General features: G+C 35.6%; 1 protein-coding gene and 1 non-coding gene across 3 annotated transcripts in view; both read left to right on the top strand.

Annotated features, from left to right (window-relative positions):
* The window catches only part of PDE3B (phosphodiesterase 3B), a 95,559-nt gene that overhangs the window by 17,560 nt on the left and 56,621 nt on the right, over positions 1 to 21,378 (top strand). The gene's annotated exons all lie outside the window — the stretch shown is intronic.
* On the top strand, positions 12,812 to 13,001 carry LOC126047583 (U2 spliceosomal RNA). Its single transcript, XR_007508608.1, has one exon. It is a non-coding gene; the product is annotated as a U2 spliceosomal RNA (small nuclear RNA).

Below are 21,378 nucleotides of genomic sequence, written 5' to 3'. Positions count from 1 at the left end.
ACGGTGATCATTGTCTACCTGGCCTGGGATCTTTGTACAGGATTCTCTTAAATTTTATTAGCAAAAAAAAAAAAAAAGGTTTTGTGTGTTAGTGGAGGTGGCTAAAGCACTGGGATGCCATTCCGAAGGAAGAGCAACTGGTTTTGCTGCTAGTTCAAAATTGTTTGACTGACTTGTCCAGACTCACTAACACATAATTGCATGGGGCCACTGCTTGGTATGTGCTTTACTTGGTGTGTATTCATATTAGCTCAATTGCCAGTTATGAAGTTTTACCACTGAAGTCAATGAATGTTGGGATTTAAATCTATATGATTAATAAACAGCTAATATAGATGTTAACAAAGCAAGGTCTGGAAATCTCAATTTTGAATTGTGAATTTTGTCCTTAATATTCTTTATCCCTTCAGTTCTGGACAGTAAAACAGAGGCTATGGTGTCATCAGGTCACTGTTGGGTTCCATGAGTGTATGTCCAGTAACTTTGCCATTTATTTAGGGCAATGCCTGCAAGTTATGCAATACGTCAAACGTACTGAATATTTTGTTTTATCCTCATTTAGTGTTTTACCCCTATAAGCTTTGTCAATCTTCCTTCAATGAAGGAGGTGGGAGTTACATGGTCACATACTTATTTTTCTGCATAACTTTTAATATTGTTTGATTATCTGAATTTAATCTTCATTCTGGCACCTGTTAGCTGTTTTCAGAGTGCTTTTATGAGCTGACAGGATTGAGTTGTTGTTTTCTGAATGCGCTATTCTCAGCCAGACTGTTTAGTATACGTTCATGTTTCAAAAGATAAGTCTATAATAACAGATGGATGTGCAGCATAGTAGGACATTATCTGGCTATTTAATCTTTCAGGTGTTACAGTAAGGGACTGCAATTTTTTTCAGCAAAGTTTGTGAAGTTTTGTACAATTCCTGGAGAAGCATTTGGTTTATATCTTGTAGTCTCCTGACTCTGTCAGTCAACTTGTCTAATATTGTATGTTCTGTAACTTTTAGAACCAGTCAGATAGGTGGGTGCTATGAAAGAGAAAAGGGATTAAGGTCTTTTCCATCATCATCTGATTGTGATTTTTACCGAGGAAAACAAATCAGTAAAATGTTTTTTGCAACTCTTATGCTATGAAGTATTTTTTAGAAAATTCCCTTGAAAACATCAAGAAAGTGACTGACAGTCCATCATTTCTTTATGTATGTAGCTCAAATGGCCAGCAGTGGGATCACCTTGCCTGGTTAGTTTTGTGCATCAGGAATATTTTCATGATTTTCTGAGCAACACAAAGGGGTGTTTTTCTTTGTTTTGTTTTCTCTTCATATGGTTTTATTCCTAAATGATCATTAGAATCACCTAAAGTGGGCAGGCTTTTTTAAAAATACTATTATTCACATTGTCTACTTTGAATAGCTTTCTTCCAGGTCCTTTTATATTCAAACCATCTTTGAGAGTAACGGGGTTTTGTTTCCATGTAAGATCAACAGAGGAAATGATGTAGACTTACTTCTGTTCACCAGCCCCTCTCTCCTGATATGAAGATCTCCCTCTCTCTTCTGAATAGGAAGATTCTCTACAGCTCCACCCTAGGACATCACATCTTCAGCCTGCAATAAGCCTGTCATTGGTTTTTTTTCTTTCTTTCGTTTGGATTTTCAGAGGATAAAAGCTAGGGGGAATTACAGAGAGGCATGTCTTAGCCATCCCTAAATTTTCCTGGCTTGTCACAAGTTTTCATTTACTATTTTGTGATTTTCACCATTTATTTATTTTCTGTGTACACGTAACTTGTTTCCAATTTCTTCACTGTCAGACTTTCTCCCAATGTGTTTGGTACCACACAGAATTTGAGTCCTTAATCAATAGAATGTAGCAGTTCCCTAAAATCTTGTGGAATAGAGAGATCATGCCTCCTTCTCATTGCCTTAGTTTACAGTTGCAGGTGATTTTTCTCAGTCTTCATATCCCACTACAGTTTTCTTCTGGGATGGTAATTTTATAAACATTTCTAACTTAAAACCTTATCCTCTGTGTACTGTAGCTATTTAAGAGGAAATGTTTTTGCTAAGATGCACGTTGGAGGCCAACACTTCAATGGCTTTTAAAGTGATATAGTGATATCACTAAGTTTTCTATGTCCCTCCCCCCTTTTTTTTTTTTTTAATTTTGGAATGCTGAACTCTTGCCTTTGTCTCTGATATTTTCCATCATTTTTTTCCCCAGGCTTCCTCATTGTTCCTTCACATTTTGGTGTTTTTTGGTTTGGGGATTTTTTTGCCTCTTTTTTTTTTTTCCCCTGCAGCAGAACTAACTAAAATGCGTGGTAAAACGGCAGCTTTTGTTGGCTGGGAGGTACAATTGCAGTGCAAGTCTTGATTAAAATTTTGAGTTTTGAGATCAGAGCATGATAATTTTCTGATGTGAAGAACTATGTCCAATATAGATTAATTTTTATGTAGTCACAAAAAGGGAATTTTATTTTTTTATTATTTTTTTTTTAACCTTTGGACATATTCTTTCTAATCTGAACACCTCTACTCAAATGTTCCAATTCCCTGAACACTTTGTGGCACTTCCACTGAAAGGAGTGGTACTTCCCAGCACTGTCTGCTCATTCCTGCCCTGGCACCATCCCCCTTTGTGCTGACACAAGCATTCATGAGACTATACAGTGAACTAAATTGGGGAACTAATCCATGTTAAAAGTAATCAGTTCTTTTTGTAGTTCCTTGCCACGTGTCTGCATGAATGCTTTTGCTGCATAAGGGAGGGAGTGACACAGGGATGGGAATGAGCAGCTGAGGGAGGCAGGACTGCTCCTTTATTGTGGCAATGCCAAGTTGTGCTGATTTAAGAGAACTAATGGCACTGCAGAGTAAAGAATGGATGTGTTAGAACTTCCCAATAAATCAGTCAAAATAGCATCCCCTGAGACCCAAAAGCCTCTATAGTTCTTCTGTGTCTTGAATGAACTGTATGTATATTCTGCATTTGTCTACTTGAAGTAAAAGGAACAGAACCTTGAATGGAAAGGTGCAATTTAGATATCTAAGTTAGACTTGTACAGTAAATGGGGCAGAGGGTTCTTTTGAAAAACAATGTAAGATTGTGTGGTAACAGACAGAATCATACCACATTCATGTGCGAGAACAGAATGAACGGGTAAAGGACACATGTGAATCAGATTCTTCCTAATACCTGAGTATTTGGCACTCATTTAAAACAGTGCTTTAATATTGTTGAGTTTATGTGAAAATTATTCATTATTTTCAGAGTGAAGTAAAATGAAAACATTATAAAATTGTAACAACACTTCTGTGAGTCACATTATGAGTCTTGGACCCTCATCAATCCATCATGCTTCCATCTACAGGACTAAATATGTAATATGGTAGTGGAGAAAAGCTATTATCTTAGAATGTAGAAGTGGAAGCCCTCCCATGCTGAGTCAGGAAGTATGTCTGTCCCTCTTTGATGCTTCTAGGTATTTTGATGATTTTTCTGTCCACTTTTGTGGGTACCTGAAGTTTCCAATAAAATAAGTTGCTACAGTAGGGAAGCTTCAGTCCAGCTCTTTGCAGTAACTGTCCTTGGCTCTTAATTTTCATGTTGCTGAAAATTCACATATGTGACAGCAAGAAAAAGTGATCAAAATGACAGTTTCTTATTAATAGTTCAAGCCTAGACTCAGCTTCATGGGACAAATAGGTCCCATGACTTTGTTCCTGCCAGCTTCAGAGTTCTATCAGGTTTAAAATTTTCTATAATATGGAATTGTGCAATCCAATCATGCATCACTTATTTCTTTCATAATAACTCTTAGTCTGTGGTATGTTCATTTTATAGAGGTGTTTGCTTATATGTTCTGTCCATCATCCTGGTAGATTCACCAATGTAAAAGGTATTAGCCACAATGATAATTTTTTGCAGAATGGGTTGGGAGCGGAGAAATGGAAGCAGGCACACAACATGTCTCATGTCAACTTTTGAATAAATTCATCTGTTGAGGAGTACGCACAAATGATTTCAGGTATCTGTTTCTTTTGTGGACTTCTTGAGTTTTCTTCTACCATATGCTGGAGGTTTGTGATCAAAGACAAAATCCTGTGAAAACACCTGCAGTCCTGCTGCTTTGAGTTGTTAGCTCTACCCCTTTATGAAATCTGAAATATTAGATCTTGCATAGTGCAACTAATAATGCTTTCCTAGTACAAGGACAGTTTCTCATCACCTAATTAATTTTTTTTTAAATAATGTTCACAAAGATAAAGCAGAAATTTGCCCTTGATTAAGTTCACATTTTTTAAACCGAAACATTAACAAAAATGATTATATAGATGCTTGGCAAAGATTAAACTCAAACCCAGGAGAAGTGAGAAGGAAGTGAAAGGAATTATAAACTGGAGAGAAAACTTTAATCACATAAAGAAGAAACAAGACTATAGAAGCATAAAGTTTGTAAGTAAAGCCTGATGTCAAGCTGAATTCACTTGATAATTTTTTTTATCTTCCTTACCAATTATTCCTAGCCAGAAGATGGAGTTAGAACACTTTTTTTTTTTATTATGTCAAAATAAGGATTTAGCAATTCTTAGGGCTTCATCTATTTGCTAGTGATTGTACAAGATAATCTGTTCTAGACAATGCTGTGTGAACTATTTAAGATGTTTAGGGTCCTCTGTCACTGGAATTCCCAGAATATGGTCTGTAAGATCTTTAATAAGTATGGCTAGTTGGCAGAAATATACTGAAGAGCTAAAAGAGTACAAAGACTTTTCAGCTGAAAACATTATTAGAAATATATTGTAAGAAATAGTTGCAGGGAATTATTTATTGACTGAGACAGTTTGGCAAGCACTTCTGAAGAATGTAAGAGTGACCCTTAGCAGTCATCCACTATAACGACTGCAAAAAAGTATAATGACCCTACAACATCTCAAGAAAAGGGATACAGTGACTACTGTTTGTGATGGCTTTAAAACAGCTATATCTAATGTTGCTAACAGTACAGATGAGATAATTTGCAGCATACTGTGAAACCTACTCAGGAAATGGGGTGAACATGGGTGGATATTTTGTGTTTAATTCCATTCTACCATTAAACTTTTTGATTAATTGAACATTTGGAAAAGTAGCCCACAAGGCTTAAATATTTTGCTAAAACTACTTGTTGGGGCTGATGAACTGTCAAAAGTTGAATGTTCTGTGAAATTTAGCCAATGTTTTCTGTAAATGCTCAATGCTGAGAAGGATACGACGCAAGGCCAGATGAGGCAATTCTAATCTGATTTCCCTGCCTTATTTTCTATGCCGCACTATCTGGGGGCCTCCAGTCAAAAACTTATTGTTCTTGTATGTTAAAGGCTTTCTTCTTAATGCAAATGTACTGTTTGCTGACTTAATTAATTAGCTTGGTTACAGTTCTGTATGGATTGAGGAAAATTAAAGATCACCCTTTTATCTCTTGGTCAGAAACATGCATCAAACAGAAGTGATTTCAGAATCTCTTAGGTGTTTGATTGTATTGGTATTTAATATAGCTTGATCCACAATAAGATTACAGGTTTTATTGCTATGTTAAAATGCTAAAAAAGCTATAATGCATTTGTATTTATTAGATTTCATTATATAAAATAAAGCTTTATTCTCTCTTTTCTTGGAACACTTATAAAGCAAAGGATTCTTATTCTGCCAAAATGCTTAAAGATAGTACCTTTGGAAGATAATATTTTGTCAAAAAATTTCAACAAAGTATTCAAAATGTTTCACATTTTCAATATGAAAACTAGCAGTCTTGAGATTATCATGGATACTGTTTAGTGAACTGATGTGGATTTTTTTTGTGTGTGTGCATTCCATAACTTCTTGTAAGTGCTTTGTGTAGCTTTATTGGTTTTATTTGATTGAAGGATTGCTGCATTCTGCTGTACTGGTTACTGTTACAACATTTACTTCAATGTTAAAAAAAACCAAAACCCAAACCAGCAAATCCATGTATCCCAAAATTCTAAAATTGTATAAAAGAAGAAAAGAAAAATTGAATGCCTTTCGCAAAAGATATGTGTTTTTCCCACCCCTTTTTCAGATCTGTGTATTTAATGACTGACTTGTTATGATGTGTCTAAATATTGTAAAATGCCCTGTATGTTCAGACTAAAATCTTGTAGCTTCAAAGCAGCTACACAACTTTTTTTATATTAGCAAAATTGTCAATGACAAAAATATCATCAAAAAACTTTGAAATTACATTACAACTTTTGCATTTTGACATTTAAAACATGTTGCTTAGTATTCTGACTAGTTGCATAACCTATATGAACTGTACAGTATGCTTTTGTTTAAGCACTTGTAGTCATTTTTAGTAATCATTTATACATACTGAGAAACTGCATTTTCTAGTTTGCAAAGTAGTTGCTCATTTTCTGTGTCCTGAGGCAATTAATTAAAACTGTTTAAGTGTGATAGTGAGAGTTAACATTGTTTAAACATAATAGTGTGAGTCAGTCTTATGGTGTTTGTAATAACAAGTTTCCGCATCACTGGGTTCTTTTTAAGCACCAGTGTGAAAATTTTTTTCATCAAAGAGTAAATCAATTGAACTGTTCCATTCCGCAAATGAATCAGCATTTCTTTTATAAGTTGCTTTTTCTAGTCTTAACCAATTCTTTTTTGTGGACTCGAAGTTGAGTTTCCTCTAAACATCTTTCATCGTTAAAGCTTTAGTCCTGAACTTGCACTACTTTTTAAAATCATAGACCTTACAAGAAGCTAAAGCATCTTTTAGCTATGTAAATGTATCCCTAAAGTTTACGTTACAAGGCAAAAAGTGTTTAAGAAATAATTTCCTGTCTCCTATTTCATCTTCCAGTTAAATACTAATAAAAGACACTGTCTTGTGCTGTCAAATATCTGGATATGGTGAGGACTTTTTGTTCTCTTACCACAGATGCCCATTTTCCAGGTCATATCTAAAGTGGCTATTCTGACCTTCTTTTTGGGTGAAATTCTATAAGTTAATGTATTGGCAGTATAACCCTGTATTAATTTATGACCTTAACATTTTGTAAATGTATACAAATCTAGGTATGTGCACATACATGTATATGTGTGCACACATCATAGTTTAATTCAAGTACCTTTTTGTTACTCAGTCATCCATCCCTAGTATCTTTGAATTCATTGGCTTTTTTCAGTTAAATTTGACAGAGGATAATCATGCTGAATAATAAATTTCCTGTAAATTTCATGACAATCAGTAGCCAGCAAGAGAAGAAAGCCTACTGGCACCCTTGTTATGAAAAAGACTGAAGAAGCCACAAAAGGCAGATGGAATGAGTACTCAATACAGGAAAACGGGGTGTTTAGAACTTGCAACTCCAAGTTGCCAGGTAATGATATTCTTTGTTGAGGTGTTTTATTTAAGCTTTGGGAAGATAGTCTTCTATGTAGTGAAACATGACAGCTTATTTCCTGTCGTGTTATAGGACTTAATTTACTGTTCTGCAGTCTTTACCAGTTACAGAAACAAGCTGTCTAGCAATGACAGCTCCAAGATAAATGAAATGCTGTCTCATTTATTGGCTGATTTATTTACGCTCTGAGCCTTTCTCACAATAGACTATAACCTTTTTTTGTTTGTAACAGACTACTAGATGGGAATGGCAATGGCCATTCTTTGAAGGAGGCATTTGAACAGGTTTTGACTTAGCATGAAACAAGCTTCACTGCCGTTGCTGGAATGTGAAAGCACGTTGTCTCACTGGTATTTTATTTTGTGTTGTACTGATTCGGAAGTGAAAGAATAGGTCACAGTCTCTTGCTGTGGAGCCCTGAATAGTAAAATGGACAGCAGATACAAGGATGTAACAAAGAAGCTTGCTTTTCAGGGAAAAGATGAATTTTCATAGAATTTCTTTTCTGAGAATGACCAGAAAGCCTAAATTATTATTAACATAGATTCACGCTCATTTTCCTCACAGTGTTTTCTAATGCTCCAACTTACTTTTCTTAAAGGGAAAAAAATAACTTATGTGTGAGTGAAGTATGTTTCTCATTGTATCTCCAAGTTCACATTTTGTTTGCAGATAAGATGTTTTGTATGTTTATCATTATTATACTGTTTATATGCATGTGTTGTCTATTTCAGCAGAGGTGATTTATTTTTTTTTTAAATAACTAGCTACCATTTATGAAGGAGAGGGTGAAGAAGGAAAAAAGACACTTAAAACTTGGCCGTTTCCAAGACCAGTTATTAGAACAACAACAAAATCGATCTCCCCATAAGTCTTACCTCTTTATGGGATACAAAGCTGGCATTGTAGGAGCATAATTCTAACTAGAATTCTGCAAGTGTGTGCTTAGTGCATTGGCTGCATTTTTGGTAACAACTGGACATTTGCTTCTGGGTCTTTGCTTTCTATCACAAGTTACATTTAAAAGATTATTCAGGTGGTTTCTGAATGTCTCTGTATGGGAGGTTTATCAGCAGTGAGCCTGGACAACAGTCTCCTGCTGGTGCTGTCCATTGAAGCACAGTTGAACTGTGTTCTAGCCCCTAAAAAATTCTCAAAGTATAGCATTTTGAACAGCTAGTTGTTCCCTTTGGCACCTTGATTGTTTCCAGATACAGCAGTGGAAAAATGATGCTTTGTTTCCCAAGGGTATTAGAAAACTGGCAACTCGGTTCTCAGCTGTCATGGTAGGAGGTGTGATGGGAAGTAAATTCAGAATCCTGGAAAAGTTGACTTAGAGTCCGTGTACAGGAATATAAATCAGAAAGCAAGCTGAAGCAATTTCTGAACTATAACAGAGACAACAAGGAAGGCTTTGCTGACTTCAGTAGAGCCAGTTTTTTTTTCAGATCTCTCTGCTTGACTTCCAGATAAACTACTTAGACTGTTGGCTGGTGTCGGAATGTTTCAGTTTGGGATCAAATAGCTATTCTTGGCCCAAATTACTTCTGGACATTGTCCAGAGACAATATTCTTTACGGGTGCATTGAAATCACAGAAACAGCTTTTTCCCACTCCCAGTAGCAGACAAAAAAAATACTATGAGATGAATGAAACCATGCATAATCTGCTTCAGATCAAATTGATGTTACTTGCTCCTTTTCCTTGTCTTGGTTTTAGAGAATTTAGGGATGAATTGTATAAAACTGTTTGCATGTCAAGAAGTTAATATTTAAAAAAAAAGAGGATTATCCCTATTTACTGTCTTTTATATAGTTTTTCCACTTTGCATATGGATGGTGGGTTTCTTTTGGTGAGGTGAAGGGTAAATGTTCCTGATTTTGATCACTTCCATTTGATATAACATGTGTTCCAGTTAGACTTCCCAAATTTGTAGTAATTCTTATGTTATCTTAAAGGAAGAGGCAGATTGTGTTCTCTTTCCATGCAGTTTTTTGATTGGAGATGTGTACAGCAAAAAACTGTGATAAATGCATACACAGCTTCTTGTGTCTGAGTAACCAACTATAGTTCAGGGCTTGAAAGTGACTGTTGAACGTGAGGTTTCATATTGGAAATACATCAAAAGAATATGAAAATAAGCATTCTGGGCTTTGTAATATTGACTCATATTATTGAGTTTTCTTCTCTGCAATGTCCTTTTTTTGGCCATTCTAGTTTTAGCTTCTTCCTTCATGTTTTCTCAGAGTCAGCAGGAGGAATGTGAGCACACAAGGTACAGACTCTCTCTGTTACGCTGTCTAACATTACAGTGCATTCCTATTAGGCCCAGCTCTAATGAGAAAACTGCTTAATTTCCATAGCCTGAAGCTGGAGAATGCCTGCTAGAGGTGTAATACATAAATCTAGCACTTAACTTTAAATAACATTTTTTGAACTTGTGCAAACTATGCAACTTTTTCTTCTTCTTCAATAGATTGCCAAAAGTGTAACAAGTGGTTAGAAACTTTATAATATGTTGTTATAGAAAGGAAGGTATCAGGCTACTCAAAATCTGGGCTTTACTTGTAAATTACTCTGGACCAATAAATAAACCTGTACATACAGTTTTCACACACATTCTTGCTAAACTAAAATTCTGTAACTGTAAAATTAAGTTTATTTGGGAAGCTGTCACAAACAGCTTTGCAGCTGTATAGTTTTATGGTTTTTATTCTTGAAGGTCTTCAGAATAATTTTTGTATTGAATTATTTAAAGTAGAGCACTTCTAAGTTCCTTAAATGCTAGACTTCCTAAATACTTGACTATTTAGAAAATAGTGATGGGAGGATTATTTCTACTGGTGCAGGTTGTTTTGTGAGATCTTTTGTTTTCCTGCTGTGGGAACAACAGGGCTTTGTCCCTGTAAACAGTTACCCAATGAAGTTGTTACTGGATCTGAATTTTTGTTTACAGATTAAACAGAAGTGAAAGAAGCTCAAAGCTTGCATTCCCAAACTGATGACTTCTTTTTTTTTTTTTTTTTTTGGGGGGGGGGGGGACGGGGGACGTAGAAATTGTATCATTTAAACTATAGAAATATAAATCTATTACTCTTAGTATTCAGTGCAAGATACTTAAGCAGATAAACATTCTTTGAAAATCCCATGAATCCCTTTTAGAAAAGATCTCTTGTAGTTTTTATTTATAAATTTGTATCTCTTTTCCTGAAGCTATGGTAAGCCCTGCATACTGTCATTCTTTTTCAATTGTAAACATAGTTTCAGTACTACCACTTTTGCACCAAATGCTGTTCCTAAGCGACTGCTGACGTCAGTTGGTGCAGCACAAGAAGGTTTGTGTGTTTATCTGCTGTGGGCAGACTCTTAGAAAAGACGAAAGTATGTAACTAGATTAGGCCAAAGAGATTGCTCCTTTAAATAAGCATACATACTGTTTGCAATGTCATACTTTATTTTTTCTGTATTTTATTTTGATTAGCAGTTGTATCTTCTGTTGCATATGCCACAGTATCCAGTTTGCAGGAGACGATAAGGAGGGGTATATATTCCTTTTGGTATTACTTTAAAGAAAGAGATAGCCTTTTTTTCTTCTTTTCTATAGCATAGTTAGAATGAGAATTTAAAAGGAGTATGTGTCAGAGTGTAAAGTTTTCACACACCTGATCTCAACATTAGCAATAGGGCTATTAGAAATGAAAGCAGGCATACAACTTCCAGTTTAAGCGAAACATGTTTACTTAGAGATTTTTGGCCAGAGTCTATACATTTGGAAAAACTGGAATGATACTCTTGGAATATTTTACTGCATGCTTTTGTGTCAAACAGAGTTGGAGTGGAGCTGGCTTAATGACCTTTGTTTATTTTTTTTGTCCTTGATTATACTTACAGGACACCCACACTGAATAAAAATTACCTGTAGCAAAAACTCTTTGTATGAAAATCCTTTTATGAAAATAAAGGAAATAGTAGTGGGACTGCAGTCATGGCAGGCCAAAGAGTGAAACTAAAAAGTTTATAGGAAGTAGTAGCACTGGATGGTTTAATAAGGCCGGAAGAAAAATGACAAGCATAGAATCTCTCCTTCATGTTGAAGAACAGAAGCAGCAACTTTCAGAACTAAAGAAAAGCTGAGAACAATTGCTCCAAATTAATTTAAATTAGATTAAGATTAAAAAAAATGCCTGTGGGACATAGGAAGATATTAGCAAGCATGAAGGTGAAAAGGTCAAGCTAAATAAGGTCCACTTTGAATGTAGCAGTTGTGATGGTCTTACTGGTCTTGAAGTCCGCAATGATCTTTTTAAGTTTCCTGTACTGTTATATTGTGCTGTCCAGTCTGGCCTTGAAAACCTTCAAGGATGGAGACTGCACAGCCACTCTGGGTACTCTGCTTCACCTTGTCCCACTGCTTGTGTGTCCTCATAGTGAGAAACTTTTTCCTCACGTCTAGTCTGACTTCTCTTGTTTCAACATTGCCTCTCGTCTTCCCACTACACACCACTGGATACAGCCTGGCTTTGTTGTCTTTGATGGCCTCCTATTAGACACTGGCAGGCTGCTGTTAGGTCCCCCCAAAAGCCATCAGTTCTCCAGACTGGACAAGCCCAGCTCCTCCAGCCTCTCCTCACAGGGTAGGTTCTCCAGTCCTGTAGTCATCTTGGTGTTCCTCTGCTGAACTTGCTCCAGTTTATTGATGTCCTTCTTGTATTGGGGAGCCCAAAACTGGATGTACTGTTCCGGGTATGGTCTCACAAGAGCGGAGCAGAGGGGACAATCGCTTCCCTTGGTCTTACGGCTGTGCTCCTGTGAATATAGGCCAGCATGCTGTTGGCCACCTTTGCTGCCAGGGCACACTGCATGCTCATGATGAGCTCTTCATCCTTTTCAGAACAGTTCTCAGCCTGTATCATTGCAGGGGACTCTTCCTTCCCAGGTGCAGTGCTCTGTGTATGTCACTGTTAATTTCATAAGACTCCTGTTCACTCATTCTTCCAGCTTGTCTAGGTCCCTCTGGATGGCAGCCGTGCCCCTGCATGTACTGTCTGGTTCCCCCAGTTTGGTATCATCTGTAAGCTTGTCTTGTAAACTTTAAGTGTTCAGAAAAACATAGTGAGTTTTAATTCAGGTTAATAAAAGTTAAGTAGCTGCAGGTACTATTACTCATTTGCTCTTACCGCTTCTTCTTCTAGGTCTTTATTGTATTTTAATTCCCTTTAACCATATTTTCTTATTATAAGAATCTTTTCTCCAGCTTTCAGTAGCAAAGGTAGAGTTAGGAAATGGCATTAAACTCAGTAAACTGTTCTTAAACAAATGGTGAAGTTACTTGTGAGTTTCGTTAGTATAAAAGCATAAAAATGGCTCAGATTAAGAGTTTGTTTACCTTAATATTCTGTTGCTAATCGCTGATCTTTGTCTGAGGTCAAGTTTAACATCTGTTCTTATCAGTTAAATATCTTTTACACCCTTGACTTGAAGATGTCATATTAAACAGATTTTGGGGACCAAAAGATGGGTTAGAACTTTTTCTATCTGTCCTATGCATCTGCCTGTTATTGCAGTATCTCCAGAAGCAGCACACCAAGGGGGGAAAAAAATCAATAAAAGCAGTAATCATAAGTTGCTGCTTATCATCCTCCCATCCATTACAAGGGCTAATGTGCAATTAAATGCATTAAAGATCATGGGGGGGGGGGGGGGGGGGGGAGAACGTAGCCATAATCAGAAGCTGATGGAAGGATAAAAATATGATAACATATGATACTCCCACCCCGCCCCCCACCCCCCACCCCCTTCATACACTCTCCCAACTTCCACCTGTTTTCAGCTCAGGGGACTTCCTAATGTGGTTTAGCTATTTAGTTACAAGTGCCTGTTCAGTCTCCCCTTCAACTTATGGGCACTTTCTCCTTTGCCCAGTTTCCCCTTGAACTTTTTTAAACTTCTTGCATCCACAACTTCCTTTAATAAGGCAGGTTACTTACTACCTGTTACTGAAGAACTGCCTCTTTTTGTTTTGGACCTGGCTTGTCCTAGCTCTTTCTAACGGTTTCTGGCTCCTGTGCTGTAAAAAAGTAGTCTATGGAGTTTAACCGCCTACTGACCAGTTCCTTGGGCAGAATTTGCACCAGTCATGAGTTCAGTGTAGCAATATACGTGACATCTAGCAGTGACAATAACTAATTTGTTTAAAAATTATTTTAAGGTGATTTTAGAGACCAGCTTGATATGTCAAAGTTAATGACTTTGTATGTTCTTAGAACGAATAAATTGCAGTAACATGTAGTTTGGCTGTTTTCTGGAAGTGATAACTGTCTGCCATTAGGATTTTTTGTTGCAGGATGATGCTACTCAAAGTTCTGCCTGACCATAGCAGATTCTTGTGCAAAACATCTGGAGACAAATGAACAGCAGAAAAATCAGCTCACTAAGAAATGATACCATGCTATTACATTCATTTCCTTTTGCAGGGGAAAGTTGTTGATTCTATTATGTAAGATCGGTTGGAATTACTATAACTGTCTTGGCATACTTACAGAGAAATGGCTGCATCTTGGACATATGGTTTGGGTTTTTACAAGTATTCTGCAGGTTCTGCTCCCTTTCACAGAGAACAAATTTCGTTGCTTTTGTAACTAAATGGATTATTCAAAAAATTATCCTTTCAGTGTCACTGACTTCAAAAGGCAGCCACAGCAGGGACCCCAAAATACAGTTTTATAGACAGAGAAAAGGTCACTCTTTCCTTGCTAGGTCATGTATTAACAGTAAAAATAATAATTAAATGTTTTTTTAAGAAGTAATTCATTGTTTATGACTTAGGATCTTAAAACAATCCTATTTCAAATTTTAAAAGTTGTTGCTCTGGGATACTATACAAAAAACATTGAATTTCTATAATGCTTTTTAAAAAAATGAACCTGTTTAATTTGTTGAACAGTTTAAACAGTTACTATAATACCTCCTTGAATTAAGGATATAAAAATATTAAAATGAAATTTTCAAGAACACCTGTGGGTTAACCACAATTACCTTAAATTGAGACAAAGCAACAGGCTTTTATTACATTTCCTAATTGCAGTACAACCTACAGCAACCATTCTTGTCTCAGGTTTCTTAGTTACCATCCTGTATGTTCTATTACTTTGTGAGACTGTAACTGGGCTCTGATCCAAAAACTTCTCTCTGTAAATTTATAATAGACAAACTGAGAAGCGTTTCTCTTCAGACCTGCAAGGAATACCCATGCTGGTTCTTTATAAGTTTTTGATAAGTTATTTGCTGGATTATTTTTAGCAGTCCAATTGTTACTTTTCAAAAAGTTACATTTTCAGTATAGTATCACAATATATTAAAGCTGCATTATTTATCATCTAGGCTTTTTTCATAGGTTTTCAATACATCTTAAACAGGTAACCACAATTTTAAAATTTTGGAACACAATGTAGAGTCAACAGAACTTTTCAGAACTTTTCTGCTCGCTTACATAGAAAAAACTAAGTTTTAATAGGGAAATGGAATAAATTGGGAAGATGTGTGATGTTAGTATGAGATGCTGGAAATGGAATAATCTTTCACTGGTAATTGGCTAACAGTAAGATTTGCTTGTTTTGCTCGTTGTTTATACAAAGATTATGAAAATACAAATTTAATCTAACTTTGATCCTGTAAATTTATTTTCCTACTTTTCATTTGACTTTTATTTTTATTCCAGATATGAAGTTAAACAAGTATAAAGCTAATGTCTTCAGAAATGTCCTGAAAGGTTTAGGAGACTTCAACAGATATAGCTTGATTTTGGTTAGCTTGTGTTATACAGCAATTAATAGGAAAGTTGGCTGATAAGGTGCACTTATAAAGTTACAAATCAAATATATTTGTACATAAGCAGTGAAGATGCTTTTTGTCTCTGTAGCCCAGAATAAACTCTTCTATGAGGGATAGTTCACGTATGGCTGCCAAAAAAGGGAAAGTTTTGTAGATAAAGTAGGCGTGATGTGTGAAAGAATTAGTTTCAACTCAAATATGGTAATGCCTAATGTAGTCTTTGGAGGCAATTTAGACACATAGGTTTTATTTTGTGATTTCCTTTTGAGTTGTTCTTTTTTGGAGGCAATCACTTGAACGTGTTGTTCCTAGAGTGGATTCATAGCATATTTTGTGAAATATTAGTTATTCTCTTTCTGCTATTGGTAGCTTGGCCTCATGGCCTTATTTCAGAAACTGACCATTATTTTGGCTGAATAATTGGTTCTTTTACATGTTGTACAGCAGTGGTCCCCAAACTATTTGGGATGGCTAATGGTTACCATCCCATTTTGGGTTACAGCAGTTGCAAGGGGAATTCCATCCGTGATGTAAAAACTTAACTGCTTGTTAATATTTGGAGTTCTAACCCTAGCAGAAATAAGGCTTGAAATGGAAATTATCACAAGGGAATTGAAATTGGCAACTACTCCTGGTATAAAGGTAAGATGGGGATACGGGATAACATTTATTCCTTCATAGAAAACATATACTATTGATGTATTATGACTCTAACACCTCTTGAAGTTCCTTTCAAATGGAATTATCCTAGAAGACTATGTACCTGTTAGTGTGAAATTTTGTGTAGATATAGCTAACTAGTTCAGGTACTGCTGAGGGCATGTTTGCAGTAGCACATAATTCTTCTCAGGCTGTGAATCCTGGGAAAAGAGCTGAGCAAATATTTAAGTACTGAGTCAATGTTGAACTCCAGCCACTGTGGCTACTGAGCTAGTACTACCGAAGTTTTTTAGCTTGTAGTTCTCTAGGAGTTTTCTAACATACTCCTTGCTAGCTTGTATGAACAAACTAGAAACATCTCAGTACCTTTGACTACTACTCATAACACTTATGTCATTGTAGAAATAGGCTATACAAGTTTATATGCCCCACCTTTCCTTTCTTGGGATTTAAACTTGCAAAAAACTAGAGATATCCTCATTACTTTAACCAGTACCTCAAACAGTCTGTTAGCTTACTGTGTTAATGTAAACTTATCAGCATGTATTGAATCTATGTTTCAAAAGGTGGTGGGAGCAGACTAAAAGTTTAGTGTTCTGAAACGTGCATTAGACAGCTGTAGTATGTTCTCACTGTATAGCACAGCAGTCATAGCAACTGTGTGTTCACATCATATTATGCCTTTAAATATCATTGAAACCTGAAAAATTCTGTGAACATTGTATAAATCTTAAGTTGTACTCATGTTTAACTTTGCATTTTAGTTAAATCTTGTGAATTTTGGAGGAAAATGTTCATATGCTTTACCAAAACATTGCGGTGCTCTCTGACTGCAGCATTAGTTGCCTTTAATATCAGTGACCAAACTCTTCACAAGTTAAAACCTCTTGTTGATATTTTTAATTGAGTTCTCTTGTCCCCACATGGGTATGAAACCTTTGTTGATTTTGGATGCTGCTGTTTAATGCTGCTGAAGTAATTCATGATAGAATGGGCTATAAAGTATATTTTGCTTAAAAGCATAAGTCTGTATCTTCCTTTAAAGAAGTGTGTTCTGTGTGGGCGAATTATCAGAAATTTGCACCTCTTAAACCGGGGAAAGAAGGGATACCATATGATTCATGTCCTTCATTAGATTACATCAGCAAAGTATGTAATATATAATGAATAAACTATATACATGATTCACATTAGAATTTTTAAACTGTTTTACTCTGTAAGCACAAAATCTATATTAAAATTGTCAGTTTGTGAATCATATCAAATTTTGTTGTCTTTCATAAACAGATTACAGGTAGATTTTGAACCCACTGATCTTAGTTTAACTGCTAGTACTTGAGCTAAAGAAATAATTCTGAAATCCCTCTGTAGACCTGTTCCTGAAGAAAGATATGATACATGTTTACCCAATTAATTAGTGAATCTTGAGGTTTTTTGTGAGAGAACAAACATGCAGCAGAGGAACCCTGGAGTAGGAAAGGTGCTGGATCACACAGCAAGCTAAGATTTCGGTGCTTAAAACAGGTTTGCATCTGGTAAGGCTCTGGTAGATGTCACTCTCCTCCATTAGATTGAGGTGCTACAGTTTCTTTTGAGACTTTGATTTCCTGAAGCTTGTTAATAGCTTCATTAACTGTTATAAGGGTTGAAGCAGCTGTTTTATGGACTGGACCACTAAGAAATCATTACTAAACATTCTGTAAAAGAAAAATGTGCTTCTAAGGTCTAAAAGAATTCCTCATTGCATCAGTAGTATACTGGATTTATGTTATAGGACTTTAAAAATTGGGTAGTCCCTTACATGAGGCTTTATCAAGAAAGTTAGAAATTAATAGTGGTATTATGGGTAGAAAAAACTCAGTAGAAAAGTTTGCAAAAACTATCTTACAAACCAGTCTGAACAAAAGAAAGAACAGTATTGCTTTTTTTTACAAGTTGTCATCTATGTATTTAAGATTAGTGAAAATCTCACAAGCCTAAAGAATCCAGATAATTTTAAGTTGTTGGGTATTGAGTGAGTTGGAGTTAATATCGATATTAATTTTAATTGCTAGGTAAAGAATGAGTTACATATCATGATGGTTAAAAAAAAAAACATCTTGGAATAGAATGAGTATCTCTTCATGAAGCTGTACTGTGCAATGTCAATCCTGTCGAGAGCTATTACCGTGTATTGAAGTAGATGGTTTGTGTGAGTTAAAACAATAAATGTATTGTGCAGATAATGTGAATATGTCTTCAACTGAGTATACATATGAATAATTATGGAAACTCTTTCAAGCACTTGTCTGGTCCTCTGCTGTCAGCTAAGAAATCAGATAAATAGCTAAGAATTTTTAAAATGTTTCAACAAGACTTTGTCTCCCTTTAGAGATCTTGCATTTTGTGGCACCGTAAGAATTTTAAAACTACAGTAATGAAATATATCTTTATGTAGATTGTTTAGAATTTGCATGAGGATGGAGTGCTCAGATTAAATCTTTAGATACCATCAATGATTGTTTATTGAACAATAAGAGAAACCAGAAGAGGAAAAGCAACTGTTAACTTCTTCCTGAGGAATATTTAGGATCTGCTTCAAAATAATAATCAGAGAGCATATTTGTAATGATGATTGCAATGTCAGCAATCATTCAAAATTCATATTGGAGCAATGGAAACCAGAAGACCCGTTACACTTGTGCTCAGAAAAATTGTTAAAGTAAAAGGGGAAAGTAAATAAATTAGAATCCCTGCAGGTGGCATAGAGACGATTCAAAGACATCATACTGGAAACTTGAGACAAATGCATGTCATTTTTCAAAACAAGGTGCAAGGATAAAAAGAAAAATGCTGTGATTAAACTGGATGGTAAAAAAGGCTCATAGGAAAAAGTAAGCATTCTTGAAAAAAGTTGAGCTTGTATGTAGAACAGACAGCTTAAATATAATAGTCCAAGGCAGATAAAAAATAATCTGAAGAATTACTTGTAGAAAATTATAAAAAATTATTAATAATATTTGTACAAATGCATAAGAAACTTGAAGCCTCCCAGAATGCCTGTAGGACTAGTACGTTCTCAGAAATAGAAAGAGCGTTCATATAAGGTGAGGCCACAGCAGGAAAAGAAAAGATTCTTTTTGATAATGTTTGCTGTGGGAGAACTTGGAGAAAATTCCTATGCTGGAAGTTACAGGCAATATTTCAGAGGTTTTAAGACAAATTTAAGTGTTGTAAAAGAAATTTTTTAAAGGAAAAACAGCAAATTGTCAGGACCAAATAATGCATGCCCACGGTTCTCAAGAAACTTGAGGGTGAAACAACCAAATTGCTGAATGTAATATGCAGCTTTTTACTTAAAATTGATTAGGTCTCAGCTGACTGAAAGTTGGCTGGTGTCATGTCACTTTATTAAAGTTCCCAGGAGACCTCTAAAGAACGGTTGGCCAATAATAATGACTTTCACAGCAGGCAATTTGGTAGACATCATAACAAACATTAACATTACTCATTTCAGAGAAAGGTAACGTTTTGGGGAAGAGTCAACACTGCTATTGTTAGTGAGTCTTGCATCAAACAAACTTATGAGATTTTTTGAAGGAACCAGCAAGTTTGTAGATAATAAAGATCCATCTGATACAGTCTGCTTGGATTTCTAAAAGGCAAGATTGGAAAAGGAAAGAGAGGTAACAAGGCTAATGAAAGCTATTGGAAACCTTTCATACAAGGCACTATGAGGGCTGCTATGGGGAAAGTTAACTCCATCCCGGCCAGACTCGGTGCAGTGGGCTGTGACTGCATCATGGAAAAAGATCTCTCTAGGGAGCATATGACAGTGGTCTGTGAAATCATGAATGGCAGAGAAAGCCATAAGAGGCTAGGGGTATCAGATGTTTGAGCCTGCTTGAGATGGTGTGTATTTTAAGTTATGAAACTTACTTGTAAGACATTGCAGATGCCAGAAGTTTAAGGAAGAAAATTCATTGAAAGCTATTAAATACAGTGCCACTCTGAGGAAGCACTTGAGGTGCAGATTGCTGGATACTGGGAAGGTTCAGGAGAACGGATTTTTTATTTCTCTGTTGGAATCTTCTGTTGACTTGTCAAAGACAGGATACTAGGATAGGGAGGTTTGTGGTCTGATCCAGTGTAGCTAGCTTATATTCTTGTTTAAACCAGCGGAACAATGTTTGTTAATTCTTTTGTTAATTAAGTGGTTATTCTTGATTCCAGTTGCATACAGAAGAGGAGGGAAGAAAGCACAAGTAAATTAACAGTTTTAAAGTCATATTTTGTTGTGTTGTTTTGTTGGGTTTTTTAATTTAATCAGATATTTTGATGCTAATAAACTTAATTATGGTTTTTTTGAACTTACATGAGTGAAAATAACAGTAGCCAAATTCCCAATATAAACTTACCTTATTTTAAGATAATTATAAAGAATCTCTTGGCTTGTATCCCTAGCTTTTGTCTCAGAGCAAATTGGAATTCAAATGTAGGCTACACAGTTATCTGTTACTGTAAATTTGCTACAGAATTCTGTTAATACTTTTAGAAAATGTAGATCCAAGTTCTAGATCTAATGTTTAATTTTGCCAAATGTTCCTCCTCTAAATATTTAATAATATTTTTTTCTTTCATCTTCATTGGTTTACAGTCTCTGCATAACCTGAACCATGAGGAACTTTTAGGGAAAAAATGACAGTTACCTTCTTCCAGATAAGTGTTCTCAGAAATTGATTCTGAATATTTATACTGTTTGTGCATGTTACACTTTGTCACCTGAATTACCAGTTATTAGGAGTTTGAGGAACTGGAAGAATCTTACTTGATTGGAATGCCAAAGGCAGGGGCAGCTGGTGTATGTGACGGCAAGTATTGATACAGGAGTTGCTTTTATTTGATGTATTTTGTTAACATGAATGCGTTGAGTCCCTCTTGAGGAATTCAAATTACAAGTATGTAAAGTTCATTTTTATATAATGCTATAGGTCATGAAAATATAAAACATGGACTGAATATAGATATATTTGAGTAGAAATTTGTATGGTTTATTTTTTTAGCTCTGCACATAGGAGGAGAGTGTCTCTTAGGTTAGATATAGGGTTCTGAAGTGAAGTCAAACTTTTGTTAAGCCTGTCTAGCCAAAACTGATTAGTAAATTGATTTCCAAATTATGATTTATCTTGTCTTTGCCTCCCTTTTGCAAAATGAAAACTACTAATTTGGCACAAACTAAACTTACCTTATTCTTTCTTTCCATTTTCTTTCATTGGTTTAAGACCAATGTTGTCTCAAACTCCTCTGTTGTAGGACAAGACTGGAATTGAAGAGAAATGGCCTTTATGGCAAGGATGTGTGTATTGTTATCTTTGTGAAAATCTGCTCTCAGATCAGCTATATTTTTTTAAAGTTGTATTTGGCCTATGCTCAATAAAACTTCTTTTATCTTTATAGCACAGTACCTGAAGATTCCACCATAATGTGTATGATCC

The sequence above is a fragment of the Accipiter gentilis genome, chromosome 17 (assembly GCF_929443795.1).
Source record: "Accipiter gentilis chromosome 17, bAccGen1.1, whole genome shotgun sequence".
NCBI lineage: Eukaryota > Metazoa > Chordata > Aves > Accipitriformes > Accipitridae > Astur > Astur gentilis.
This window is presented reverse-complemented; position numbering and strand designations above follow the sequence as displayed.